Raw genomic sequence first — 12,618 nt, 5'->3', positions numbered from 1 at the left:
TGCAACTACAAACTCCGCAACAAGAAAATTCACAACTAGAAAGTCCACAACTAGAAGCTCCACAGCTAGAAACTCCACAACTAGAAACTGCGCAAATAGAAACTCCACAACTAGAAACTCCACAACTAGAAACTCCGCAACTAGAAACTCTACAACTTGAAACTCCACAACTAGATACCCTGAAATAGAAACTCGAACACTAAAAATTCCTCAACTAGAGACTCCACAACTAGAGACTCTACAACTAGGCACTCGAAAACTACGGACTCCACAACTAGAAATTTCACAACTCGGAACTCCACAAATTGAACCTCCACAACCAGAAACTCCACAACTACAGGCTCCACAACTAGAAACTCCACAACTAGAAACTCCACAACAAGAGGTTCCACAGCAAGAAACTCCGCAACTAGAAACTCCGCAACTAGAAACTCCACAGCCAGAAACTCCACAACGAGAGACTCCACAACTAAAAATTCACAACTGAACCTCCACAACTAGAGACTCCACATCTAGAAACTCCCCAACTAGAGACTCTGCAAATAGAAACTTCCAACTAGAAACTCCGCAATTGAAACTCTGCCACTAGAAATTCCCCATCTAGTAACTCAACAACTAGAAACTCCACAACTAGAACCCCTGCAACTAGAATCTCCACAACCAGAAACTCTACAACTAGAAATTCCACAATTAGAAACTCCACATCTAGAAACTCCACAACTGGTAACTCCTCAACTAGAGACTCTGCAAGTAGAAAGTTTGACACTAGAAACTCCTCAACTAGAGACTCCACAACTAAAGGCTCCACAACTAGAGGCTCAACAACTAGAAATTTCACAACTAGAAATTTCCAAACATAAAACTCCACAACATGAAACTCCACAACTAGAAACTTCACAACTAGAGACTACACAACTAGATAGAAACTCCACAACTAGAAAGTCCACAACTAGAACTCCAACACTAGAGATTACACAACTAGAAACTCCACAACTAGAAACTCTGCAACTAGAAACTCTGACTAGAAACTCCACAACTAGAAACTCCACAACTAGAAATTCCACAAATCTAATCTCCACAAAAAGATACTCCACCACTAGAAACTCCGCAATTGAAACTCCGCAACTAGAAACTCTACAACTAGAAACTCAACAACTAGAAACTCAACAACTAGAAACTCCACAACTAAAGTCTCCAGAACTAGAAACTCAACTAGAAACTCCAAAACTAGAAACTCCAAAACTAGAAACTCCACTACTAGGAACTCCACAACTTGAAACTCCACAACAAGAAACTCCACAACTAAAAAATTCACAAATAGAAACTCCACAGTTAGAAACTCCACAACTAGAAACTCCACAACTAGACACTCCAAAACTAGAAACTCCGACACTAAAAACTGCACAACTAGAAACTCCACAACTGAAAACTCCACAACCAGAGACTCTGCAACTAGAAACTGAAACACTACAAACTCCTTAACTAGAGACTCCACAACTAGAGACTCCGCCACTAGGCACTCCACAACTAGAGACTCCACAACTAAAAATATCACAACTAGAAACTCCACAAATTGAAACTCCACAGCCAGAAACTCCACAACTAGAGACTCCACAACTAGAAACTCCACAACTAGAAACTCCACACCAAGAACCTCTGCACTTAGAAACTCCACAACCAGGAACTCCACAACTAGAAATTCCACAAATAGAAATCCACAACTAGAAACTCCACAACTGGTAACTCCACAACTAGAGACTCTGCAACTAGAAACTTTGACACTAAAACTCCACAACATGAAACTCCACAACCAAAAACTTCACAACTAGAGACTACACAACTAGAAACTCCACAACTAGAAACTCCAACACTAGAGATTCCACAACTAGAAACTCCACAACTAGAAATTCCGCAACTAGAAACTCCGCCACTAGAAACACTACAAATAGAAACTCCACAACTAGAAATTCCAGAAATTTAATCTCCACAACTTGATACTCCACAACTAGAAACTCCGCAATGAAAACTCCGCAACTAGAAACTCCACAACTAGGCACTCCACAACTATAGACTCAACAACTAGAAACTCCACAACTAGAGACTCCAGAACTAAAAATTCCTCAACTAGAAACTCCAAACTAGAAACTCTGCAACAAGAAACTCCACAACTAGGAACTCCACAACTTGAAACTCCACAAAAGAAACTCCACAACTAGATACTCCACAACTAGAAATTCCACAACTAGAAACTCCACAACTAGAAACTCCACAACTAAAAACTCCACAACCAGAAATTCCACAAATCTAATCTCCACAAATAGATACTCCACAACTAGAAACTCCGCAATTGAAACTCCGCAACTGAAACTCCGCAACTAGAAACTCTACAACTAGAAACTCAACAACTAGAAACTCAACAACTAGAAACTCCTCAACTAGAAACTCCAAAACTAGAAACTCTGCAACTAGAAACTCCACATCTAGGAACTCCACAACTTGAAACTCCACAAATAGAAACTCTACGACTAGAATCTACACAACTATAAACTCCTCAACTAGAAACTCCACAACTAGAAACTCCACAACTAGAAACTCTGCAACTAGAAACTTCCAACTAGAAACTCCGCAATTGAAACTCTGTCACTAGAAATTCCACATCTAGAATCTCAACAACTAGAAACTCCACAACTAGAACCTCTGCAACTAGAAACTCCACAACCAGGATCTCTACAACTAGAAATTCCACAATTAGAAACTCCACAACTAGAAACTCCACAGCCAGAAACTCCACAACTAGAGACTCCACAACTAGAAAACCCAACACTGAACCTCCACAACTAGAAACTCCACGACTAGAAACTCCACAAATAGAGACTCCGACTACAAACTCCACAACTAGAGACTCCCCAACTGCAGACTCCGCAACTGGAAGCTCCGCAACTAGAAACTCCACAACTACAAACTCCACAGCTAGAAACTCCACAACTAGAAACTCCACAGCTTGAAACTCCCCAGCTAGAAACTCCACAACTAGAAACTCCAAAACTAGAAACTCCGCCACTAAACACTGCACAACTAGAAACTCCACAACTAGGAACTCCGCAACCAGAAACTCCACATCTAGAAACTCCACATCTACAAACTCCACAACTAGAAACTCCGACTACAAACTCCACAACTAGAAACTCCACAACTAGAAATTCCCCAAATCTAATCTCCACAACTTGATACTCCACAACTAGAAACTCCGCAATTGAAACTCCGCAACTAGAAACTCCAAAACTAGGCACTCCACAACTAGAAACTCAACAACTAGAAACTCCACAACTAGAGACTCCAGAACTAGAAATTCCACAACTAGAAACTCCAAAGCTAGAAACTCTGCAACTAGAAACTCCACAACACGACACTCCACAACTAGAAACTCCACAACTAGAAACTCCGACTACAAACTCCACAACTAGAGACTCCATTACTAGAGACTCCACAACTAGAGACTCCACGACTATAAACTCCACAAGTAGAGACTACAACTAGAAACTCCGCAACTAGAAACTCCACATCTAGTAAATTCACATCCAGAAACTCCACAACCAGAAACTCCGACTACAAACTCCACAACTAGAGACTCCACAACTAGAGACTCCACAACTAGAAACTCCGCAACTGAAAACTCTGCAACTAGAAACTCCACAACTACAAACTCCGCTACTAGAAACTCCACAACTAAAAAACTCCCCAACTTGAGCCTCTGCAACTACAAACTCCGCAACAAGAAAATTCACAACTAGAATGTCCACAACTAGAAACTCCGCAGCTAGAAACTCCACAACTAGAAACTGCGCAAATAGAAACTCAACAACTAGAAACTTCACAACTAGAAACTCCACAACTAAAAATTCCACAACTAGAAACTCCACAACTAGAACCTCTGCAACTAGAATCTCCACAACCAGGAACTCTACAACTAGAAATTCCACAATTAGAAACTCCACAACTAGAAACTCAACAACTGGTAACTCCTCAACTAGAGACTCTGCAACTAGAAACTTTGACAATAGAAACTCCTCAACTAGAGACTCCACAACTAAACACTCCACAACTAGAGACTCCACAACTAGAGACTCAACAACTAGAAATTTCACTACTAGAAACTTTACAAGAAATTACACAGCAAGAAACTCCGCAACTAGAAACTCCGCAACTAGAAGCTCAACAGCCAGAAACTCAACAACTAGAGACTCCACAACTAGAAAATCCACAACTGAACCTCCTCAACTAGAGACTCCAAAACTAGAAACCCCACAACTAGAGACTCTGCAACTAGAAACTTCCAACTAGAAACTCCGCAATTGAAACTCTGCCACTAGAAATTTCACATCTAGAAACTCAACAACTAGAAACTCCACAACTAGAACCTCTGCAACTAGAAACTCCACAACCAGGAACTCCACAACTAGAAATTCCACAAATAGAAACTCCACAACTGGTAACTCCACAACTAAAGGCTCCACAACTAGAGACTCAACAACTAGAAATTTCACAACTAGAAATTTCCCAACATGAAACTCCACAACATGAAACTCCACAACTAGAAACTTCACAACTAGAGACTACACAACTAGAAACTCCACAACTAGAAAGTCCACAACTAGAACTCCAACACTAGAGATTACACAACTAGAAACTCCACAACTAGAAACTCCGCAACTAGAAACTCCACAACTACAAACTCCACAACTAGAAATTCCACAAATCTAATCTCCACAAATAGATACTCCACAACTAGAAACTCCGCAATTGAAACTCTGCAATTGAAACTCCGCAACTAGAAACTCTACAACTAGAAACTCAACAAATAGAAACTCAACAACTAGAAACTCCACAACTAGAGTCTCCAGAATTAGAAACTCCGTAACTAGAAACTCCACAAATAGAAACTCTACGACTAGAATCTACACAACTATAAACTCCCCAACTAGAAACTCCACAACTAGAAACTCCACAACTAGAAACTCTGCAACTAGAAACTTCCAACTAGAAACTCTGCAATTGAAACTCTGTCACTAGAAATTCCACATCTAGAATCTCAACAACTAGAAACTCCACAACTAGAACCTCTGCAACTAGAAACTCCACAACCAGGATCTCTACAACTAGAAATTCCACAATTAGAAACTCCACAACTAGAAACTCCACAGCCAGAAACTCCACAACTAGAGACTCCACAACTAGAAAACCCAACACTGAACCTCCACAACTAGAAACTCCACGACTAGAAACTCCACAAATAGAGACTATTCAACTAGAAACTCCGCAACCAGAAACTCCACATCTAGAAACTCCACATCTAGAAACTCCACAACTAGACACTCCGACTACAAACTCCACAACTAGAGACTCCCCAACTGCAGACTCCGCAACTAGAAACTCCGCAACTAGAAACTCCACAACTTGAAGCTCCGCTACTAGAGACTCCGCAACTGGAAGCTCCACAACTAGAAACTCCACAACTACAAACTCCACAACTAGAAACTCCACAACTAGAACTCCACAGCTTGAAACTCCCCAGCTAGAATTTCCACAACTAGAAACTCCAAAACTGGAAACTCCGCAACTAAACACTGCACAACTAGAAACTCCACAACTAGGAACTCCGCAACCAGAAACTCCACATCTAGAAACTCCACATCTACAAACTCCACAACTAGAAACTCCGACTGCAAACTCCACAGCTAGAGACTCCACAACTGCAGACTCCGCAACTGGAAACTCCACAACTAGAAACTCCACAACTAGAAATTCCCCAAATCTAATCTCCACAACTTGATACTCCACAACTAGAAACTCCGCAATTGAAACTCCGCAACTAGAAACTCCAAAACTAGGCACTCCACAACTAGAAACTCAACAACTAGAAACTCCACAACTAGAGACTCCAGAACTAGAAATTCCACAACTAGAAACTCCAAAGCTAGAAACTCTGCAACTAGAAACTCCACAACACGACACTCCGCAACTAGAAACTCCACAACTAGAAACTCCGACTACAAACTCCACAACTAGAGACTCCATTACCAGAGACTCCACAACTAGAGTCTCCACGACTATAAACTCCACAAGTAGAGACTGCAACTAGAAACTCCGCAACTAGAAACTCCACATCTAGTAACTTCACATCCAGAAACTCCACAACCAGAAACTCCGACTACAAACTCCACAACTAGAGACTCCACAACTAGAGACTCCACAACTAGAAACTCCGCAACTGAAAACTCTGCAACTAGAAGCTCCACAACTACAAACTCCGCTACTAGAAACTCCACAACTAAAAAACTCCCGAACTAGAGCCTCTGCAACTACAAACTCCGCAACAAGAAAATTCACAACTAGAATGTCCACAACTAGAAACTCCGCAGCTAGAAACTCACAACTAGAAACTGCGCAAATAGAAACTCCACAACTAGAAACTTCACAACTAGAAACTCCACAACTAAAAATTCCACAACTAGAAACTCCACAACTAGAACCTCTGCAACTAGAATCTCCACAACCAGGAACTCTACAACTAGAAATTCCACAATTAGAAACTCCACAACTAGAAACTCAACAACTGGTAACTCCTCAACTAGAGACTCTGCAACTAGAAACTTTGACACTAGAAACTCCTCAACTAGAGACTCCACAACTAAACACTCCACAACTAGAGACTCCACAACTAGAGACTCAACAACTAGAAATTTCACTACTAGAAACTTTACAACAAGAGATTACACAGCAAGAAACTCCGCAACTAGAAACTCCGCAACTAGAAGCTCCACAGCCAGAAACTCAACAACTAGAGACTCCACAACTAGAAAATCCACAACTGAACCTCCTCAACTAGAGACTCCAAAACTAGAAACCCCACAACTAGAGACTCTGCAACTAGAAACTTCCAACTAGAGACTCTGCAATTGAAACTCTGCCACTAGAAATTTCACATCTAGAAACTCAACAACTAGAAATTCCACAACTAGAACCTCTGCAACTAGAAACTCCACAACCAGGAACTCCACAACTAGAAATTCCACAAATAGAAACTCCACAACTAGAAACTCCACAACTGGTAACTCCACAACTAAAGGCTCCACAACTAGAGACTCAACAACTAGAAATTTCACAACTAGAAATTTCCCAACATGAAACTCCACAACATGAAACTCCACAACTAGAAACTTCACAACTAGAGACTACATAACTAGAAACTCCACAACTAGAAAGTCCACAACTAGAACTCCAACACTAGAGATTACACAACTAGAAACTCCACAACTAGAAACTCCGCAACTAGAAACTCCACAACTAGAAACTCCACAACTAGAAATTCCACAAATCTAATCTCCACAAATAGATACTCCACAACTAGAAACTCCGCAATTGAAACTCTGCAATTGAAACTCCGCAACTAGAAACTCTACAACTAGAAACTCAACAACTAGAAACTCAACAACTAGAAACTCCACAACTAGAGTCTCCAGAATTAGAAACTCCGCAACTAGAAACTCCAAAACTAGAAACTCTGCAACTAGAAACTCCACATCTAGGAACTCCACAACTTGAAACTCCACAAATAGAAACTCTACGACTAGAATCTACACAACTATAAACTCCTCAACTAGAAACTCCACAACTAGAAACTCCACAACTATAAACTCTGCAACTAGAAACTTCCAACTAGAAACTCCGCAATTGAAACTCTGTCACTAGAAATTCCACATCTAGAATCTCAACAACTAGAAACTCCACAACTAGAACCTCTGCAACTAGAAACTCCACAACCAGGATCTCTACAACTAGAAATTCCACAATTAGAAACTCCACAACTAGAAACTCCACAGCCAGAAACTCCACAACTAGAGACTCCACAACTAGAAAACCCAACACTGAACCTCCACAACTAGAAACTCCACGACTACAAACTCCACAAATAGAGACTCCGACTACAAACTCCACAACTAGAGACTCCCCAACTGCAGACTCCGCAACTGGAAGCTCCGCAACTAGAAACTCCACAACTACAAACTCCACAGCTAGAAACTCCACAACTAGAAACTCCACAGCTTGAAACTCCCCAGCTAGAAACTCCACAACTAGAAACTCCAAAACTAGAAACTCCGCCACTAAACACTGCACAACTAGAAACTCCGCAACTAGGAACTCCGCAACCAGAAACTCCACATCTAGAAACTCCACATCTACAAACTCCACAACTAGAAACTCCGACTACAAACTCCACAACTAGAGACTCCACAACTGCAGACTCCGCAACTGGAAACTCCACAACTAGAAACTCCACAACTAGAAATTCCCCAAATCTAATCTCCACAACTTGATACTCCACAACTAGAAACTCCGCAATTGAAACTCCGCAACTAGAAACTCCAAAACTAGGCACTCCACAACTAGAAACTCAACAACTAGAAACTCCACAACTAGAGACTCCAGAACTAGAAATTCCACAACTAGAAACTCCAAAGCTAGAAACTCTGCAACTAGAAACTCCACAACACGACACTCCGCAACTAGAAACTCCACAACTAGAAACTCCGACTACAAACTCCACAACTAGAGACTCCATTACTAGAGACTCCACAACTAGAGACTCCACGACTATAAACTCCACAAGTAGAGACTGCAACTAGAAACTCCGCAACTAGAAACTCCACATCTAGTAAATTCACATCCAGAAACTCCACAACCAGAAACTCCGACTACAAACTCCACAACTAGAGACTCCACAACTAGAGACTCCACAACTAGAAACTCCGCAACTGAAAACTCTGCAACTAGAAACTCCACAACTACAAACTCCGCTACTAGAAACTCCACAACTAAAAAACTCCCCAACTAGAGCCTCTGCAACTACAAACTCCGCAACAAGAAAATTCACAACTAGAATGTCCACAACTAGAAACTCCGCAGCTAGAAACTCCACAACTAGAAACTGCGCAAATAGAAACTCCACAACTAGAAACTTCACAACTAGAAACTCCACAACTAAAAATTCCACAACTAGAAACTCCACAACTAGAACCTCTGCAACTAGAATCTCTACAACCAGCAACTCTACAACTAGAAATTCCACAATTAGAAACTCCACAACTAGAAACTCAACAACTGGTAACTCCTCAACTAGAGACTCCACAACTAGAGACTCAACAACTAGAAATTTCACTACTAGAAACTTTACAACAAGAAATTACACAGCAAGAAACTCCGCAACTAGAAACTCCGCAACTAGAAGCTCCACAGCCAGAAACCCAACAACTAGAGACTCCACAACTAGAAAATCCACAACTGAACCTCCTCAACTAGACCCTCCAAAACTAGAAACCCCACAACTAGAGACTCTGCAACTAGAAACTTCCAACTAGAAACTCCGCAATTGAAACTCTGCCACTAGAAATTTCACATCTAGAAACTCAACAACTAGAAACTCCACAACTAGAACCTCTGCAACTAGAAACTCCACAACCAGGAACTCCACAACTAGAAATTCCACAAATAGAAACTCCACAACTGGTAACTCCACAACTAAAGGCTCCACAACTAGAGACTCAACAACTAGAAATTTCACAACTAGAAATTTCCAAACATGAAACTCCACAACATGAAACTCCACAACTAGAAACTTCACAACTAGAGACTACACAACTAGAAACTCCACAACTAGAAAGTCCACAACTAGAACTCCAACACTAGAGATTACACAACTAGAAACTCCACAACTAGAAACTCCGCAACTAGAAACTCCACAACTAGAAACTCCACAACTAGAAATTCCACAAATCTAATCTCCACAAATAGATACTCCACAACTAGAAACTCCGCAAGTGAAACTCTGCAATTGAAACTCCGCAACTAGAAACTCTACAACTAGAAACTCAACAACTAGAAACTCAACAACTAGAAACTCTACAACTAGAGTCTCCAGAATTAGAAACTCCGCAACTAGAAACTCCACATCTAGGAACCCCACAACTTGAAACTCCACAAATCGAAACTCCACAACTTGAAACTCTGCAACTATAAACTCCACAACTAGACACACCGAAACTAGAAACTCCACAACTAGAAACTACGACTACCAACTCCACAACTAGAGACTCCATTACTATACTCTCCACAAATAGAGACTCTGCAACTAGAAACTCCGCCACCAGAAACTCCACATCTAGAAACTCCACATCTAGAAACTCCACAACTAGAAACTCCGACTACAAGCTCCACAACTAGAGACTCCACAACTGGAGACTCCGAAACTAGAAACTCCGCAACTAGAAACTCCACAACTTGAAGCTCTGCACTAGAGACTCCGCAACTGGAAACTCCACAACTAGAAACTCCACAACTAGAAACTCCACAACTAGAAACTCCACAACTAGAAACTCCACAGTTAGAAACTCCACAACTAGAAACTCCACAACTGAAAACTCCACAACCAGAGACTCTGCAACTAGAAACTCGAACACTACAAACTCCTTAACTAGAGACTCCACAACTAGAGACTCCACCACTAGGCACTCCACAACTAGAGACTCCACAACTAAAAATATCACAACTTGGAACTCCACACCCAGAACCTCTGCACTTAGAAACTTCACAACCAGGAACTCCACAATTAGAAATTCCACAAATAGAAATCCACATCTAGAAACTCCACAACTGGTAACTCCACAACTAGAGACTCTGCAACTAGAAACTTTGAGACTAAAACTCCACAACATGAAACTCCACAACCAAAAACTTCACAACTAGAGACTACACAACTAGAAACTCCACAACTAGAAACTCCAACACTAGAGATTCCACAACTAGAAACTCCACAACTAGAAATTCCGCAACTAGAAACTCCGCCACTAGAAACACCACAAATAGAAACTCGACAACTAGAAATTCCAGAAATTTAATCTCCACAACTTGATACTCCACAACTAGAAACTCCGCAATGAAAACTCCGCAACTAGAAACTCCACAACTAGGCACTCCACAACTATAAACTCAACAACTAGAAACTCCACAACTAGAGACTCCAGAACTAAAAATTCCTCAACTAGAAACTCCAAACTAGAAACTCTGCAACAAGAAACTCCACAACTAGGAACTCCACAACTTGAAACTCCACAAAAGAAACTCCACAACTAGATACTCCACAACTAGAAACTCCACAACTAGAAACTCCACAACTAAAAACTCCACAACTAGAAATTCCACAAATCTAATCTCCACAAATAGATACTCCACAACTAGAAACTCCGCAATTGAAACTCCGCAATTGAAACTCCGCAACTAGAAACTCTACAACTAGAAACTCAACAACTAGAAACTCAACAACTAGAAACTCCACAACTAGAGTCTCCAGAACTAGAAACTCCTCAACTAGAAACTCCAAAACAAGAAACTCTGCAACTAGAAACTCCACATCTAGGAACTCCACAACTTGAAACTCCACAAATAGAAACTCTACGACTAGAATCTGCACAACTATAAACTCCCCAACTAGAAACTCCACAACTAGAAACTCTGCAACTAGAAACTTCCAACTAGAAACTCCGCAATTGAAACTCTGTCACTAGAAATTCCACATCTAGGATCTCAACAACTAGAAACTCCACAACTAGAACCTCTGCAACTAGAAACTCCACAACCAGGATCTCTACAACTAGAAATTCCACAATTAGAAACTCCACAACTAGAAACTCCACAAATAGAGACTCTTCAACTAGAAACTCCGCAACCAGAAACTCCACATCTAGAAACTCCACAACTACAAACTCCACAACTAGAAACTCCACAACTAGAACTCCACAGCTTGAAACTCCCCAGCTAGAATTTCCACAACTAGAAACTCCAAAACTAGAAACTCCGCAACTAAACACTGCACAACTAGAAACTCCACAACTAGGAACTCCGCAACCAGAAACTCCACATCTAGAAACTCCACATCTACAAACTCCACAACTAGAAACTCCGACTGCAAACTCCACAACTAGAGACTCCACAACTAAAAATATCACAACTTGGAACTCCACACCCAGAACCTCTGCACTTAGAAACTTCACAACCAGGAACTCCACAATTAGAAATTCCACAAATAGAAATCCATATCTAGAAACTCCACAACTGGTAACTCCACAACTAGAGACTCTGCAACTAGAAACTTTGAGACTAAAACTCCACAACATGAAACTCCACAACCAAAAACTTCACAACTAGAGACTACACAACTAGAAACTCCACAACTAGAAACTCCAACACTAGAGATTCCACAACTAGAAACTCCACAACTAGAAATTCCGCAACTAGAAACTCCGCCACTAGAAACTCCACAAATAGAAACTCCACAACTAGAAATTCCAGAAATTTAATCTCCACAACATGATACTCCACAACTAGAAACTCCGCAACTACATACTTCACAACTACGCACTCCACAACTAGAAACTCAACAACTAGAAACTCCATGATGAAGAACGTACAGCGCGAACACAAGACGGGAATACTAAAGAAGGGACACAGACAAGCGCTGGAAAATAGGGCAACAGGAAAATAGGGCAACAGTGCGGCGTTCGAGTG

The sequence above is a fragment of the Rhipicephalus microplus genome, unplaced genomic scaffold (assembly GCF_043290135.1).
Source record: "Rhipicephalus microplus isolate Deutch F79 unplaced genomic scaffold, USDA_Rmic scaffold_35, whole genome shotgun sequence".
Classification (NCBI taxonomy): Eukaryota; Metazoa; Arthropoda; class Arachnida; order Ixodida; family Ixodidae; genus Rhipicephalus; species Rhipicephalus microplus.
This window is presented reverse-complemented; position numbering follows the sequence as displayed.